The following is a 3122-nucleotide window of genomic DNA, read 5'->3' on the forward strand; positions in this document are numbered from 1 at the left end:
CTTAAGATTTTCGTTGGTCAATGAGCGCCGGCAAGGAGACAGATGCAAAAAAATAAAATAAAAAGGAGGTTGACATGGATGATTTTCCACCCAGATTTGACACTGATGTCTTGGTTGTCTCTCTCCACTCACACAGCCACCAATGACGCACTCTGGAGCGTTTTTTTTGTATTTTCCATCAAGGTCTTTCAAAGCAGCACTGAGCTCAGACGTAAAGCACGCAACGTGGAAGCCGCACCCACCGCTCTCCGTTTACTGCCAAGGATTGGAACCCGCAACAGGCTCTTAGGGGTGAGATGGCCCCGCCTCCATTTTCAAAGCCACGTTGCGAATTGTGGATTGAGACATTTTCATCCTTGGGAGAAACTCCTCATCGAAGTACAAAGAGGACGCAAAAAGGTTTTCTATTTCCAACCTGGATCCAGGAAGCCCCCTGCGGCATGTTTGTTTTGGGGTTTTTTTTTTCCCATCTTCAATGTTGGACGGGCCGCTATAAAGGCCTGAGATGGACAAGACCGTGTAAATATTTGCACGAGAGAGAAGTGCAATACTAAATGATATCTTCTGTAGATTGTCCACAGAGCGGTGGTGGGCAAAAGCAGGACCGAAAGCCTTGAAAAAGGGGGAGGAAAAAAACACGAGGACGCCCGACTGATGCTTTGACATCCAAAACTTTTGGATCATCATCATCATCATCTTCGAGCGTAATTCGCGCTAATAAGTAACTGAAACGGTGGCGACGCGGCTCAGCTCGGCGCCAACTGACTGTTTGTAAATCTCTCTAGAAGAAACAAACGCAAAGTATTCTACCGCAGGTTTTCACGAATGCAACCTGGTAGACATACTTGGGCGAAACGATTCCCTAGCAAAATGTAGATTACGGTGTCTGGTTCAATGGTTTCTTTTTTTTGGGTTTCCGTCTGTTTTTGTTGGTTGCTTTGTTTAGTTTTTGGTTTTTTTTGTATTATGCTTTTTCAAGAATGGAAACGATGACAACAACAAAGTATTTATATTCATGTTCATCTGACCAATGAAAGTTAGAAGTGCTTCCAGATTTTAGACTCATGGCTGCGCGACGTTCATCCCAACCCGGCTCACGTTCCCTTCTCGCCCCCCCAGATGATGTCATACGTTTGAAACTTGTGATCTTTTGGCATTGTGTGATCCACGCGCCCTCATGTAATTGATGTGCTAACATATTGCATTCTATCAAAGTGCTTTGGACAACACGAGAGTTGAAAGGTGGGAGGAGGATTCAGATTTGTATTTGCAAAAAAACAAAAAAAAAAATTATAACAATGGAGAATATGAAGTCATACTTTTAGGATAAACTGTACCAGGTAGCAGTAGGTTGCCTTTGATTGCTATGTACTAACTGTGTATATACAGTGTGTATGCTGTCCCACTTGTCTGCTGTGAAATGTGTTGAGTACTCAGCTTACAGTATATAAGGGCTTTTTATAGATATTAATGCAGACTGGGTAATCTGATGTCACACACTGTAACTCAAGTCAAATTTCTTTGGAGGGTTTTTTTTTTTTTTTTAAAGGGATATGAAATGAATTTTCATGCATACAAAAATACAATTAAAATGGCGCCAGCCTGTGTGTCCTGTTTGAATAAATCTTTGTGAAATACAGCCGTCATATTGTGTTGCTGCTGCTGCTGTTTATTTATTGATTAATTAACTGATTAATTAATTGATGCACTATGGTGTAGTGCAGGATTTATTTATTATTAATTAACTGATTAATTAATTGATTAATTAATTGATGCACTATGGTGTAGTGCAGGGCAACAAGTCCACATTCCTGCGCAGGTCACGAGACATAATCGCACGCGCTGTACGTTGCATCCACATTGGATAAAAACATCCAAACGGAAGGCGACTTGTCATCAACACCGACGGGGAGCGTTAAACAGGAAGAGGAGGGAGGAGCCAGGCAGCCAAACAGCCCTGTGACATTATTGGTGGTTTTGAAATGAGGCCCTCCCCTAAATGTCGGCCTGCTAACTCGATATCCTTACGGGTTTAGGAGTCATTATGAAACTATGATTTTTTTAAACACAATATAATATGCAAGATGATGTCATGATGACAGCTGACACTGGCGGCAGTGCTCAGGAAGAGATGGAGAAGGTGATGTCATTTAAGGTTGAAGCAAACAAGACTAGAAAAACACACAGAAGCATGCAGGTTTGTTCTCTCACACACGCACATTCGTAGCCTGAGGTATTGGGCTTCAGAAGGGGCATGGAGCCTCTTGATTTGTTCTGACAATCGTGTGGGATTCAACCGGACGTGTTTTCTGTGGCTTATGAGCTAGCGCTGTGTTTTCTAGTGTTTGAGTGTGTTGGGTCACCCACATTGAGAAGACAATAAAATGTGCAGAGGCAAAAGTGTTGTGTCCTCCCCCCGCCAATAGAATAGAATGACATAGAGGAAAATGTTTTTCTCCATTTTTTTTTTCCACCCAGCTCCATTTATATCGCATTAATGTTAATTACAAAAACATCCGCAATATATTAGGAAGGGGTACAATTTGGTCGAGACCTAAAATAAGAGCAACAAGAATCATTTTTTTAATGGAAAATTCTGATTCATTGAATGTTCCGACGCATCACGGTGCATCTCACAAGTCTTGGGTTCAAGGTTTGAGTCTCAGCTCCTGCGGGGAGTTTCAATGACCTCCCTGTGATTACTTTGTGTCCAGAGTACACTGCACCTCTCGGCAAAACTCAGCTGGAATACACTCCCGTTCACCCGCGAGCCTAATGGGGACAACCGCTATTGAAAATTGATGAATTCTCTGACTCGATTGTCCCCAGCACGGCGATAACAGAAGATACCCAATTCCCGTTCTATGCTGACCCAAAAGTAGACGCACAACTAAATTCCTGCCAAGTAGGCCAGTGTGTCCCGCCAAAAAAAAAAAAAATATGCCTCCAAATGTAACAAAAGGGGAGAAATGCCATTTTACCAGCTCACCTTTATGCACCCTTCCAAAGAAGGGATTTTAACAGGCACCTGACAGAGCCAGATAAGACAGGAACTGCCGCACAAAGCCATTGACTACAGACAACACACACAAAGTCGGGAGGAGGAGAATCAGGATGGGGAC

The 3122-nt window shown here is 42.8% G+C and overlaps 2 long non-coding RNA genes across 2 annotated transcripts in view; both read right to left on the minus strand.

Annotated features, from left to right (window-relative positions):
• The window catches only part of LOC109520283 (uncharacterized), a 25400-nt gene that overhangs the window by 13901 nt on the left and 8377 nt on the right, over nucleotides 1-3122 (minus strand). The window lies entirely within an intron of this gene.
• Nucleotides 466-2425, minus strand: LOC109520284 (uncharacterized). Its single transcript, XR_002169143.1, has 2 exons — nucleotides 1747-2425; nucleotides 466-1688 (listed from the first exon to the last, which is right to left on the minus strand). It is a non-coding gene; the product is annotated as an uncharacterized LOC109520284 (long non-coding RNA).

The sequence above is a fragment of the Hippocampus comes genome, unplaced genomic scaffold (genome assembly GCF_001891065.2).
Source record: "Hippocampus comes isolate QL1 unplaced genomic scaffold, H_comes_QL1_v1.1 scaffold193, whole genome shotgun sequence".
In the NCBI taxonomy this organism is placed as follows: Eukaryota; Metazoa; Chordata; class Actinopteri; order Syngnathiformes; family Syngnathidae; genus Hippocampus; species Hippocampus comes.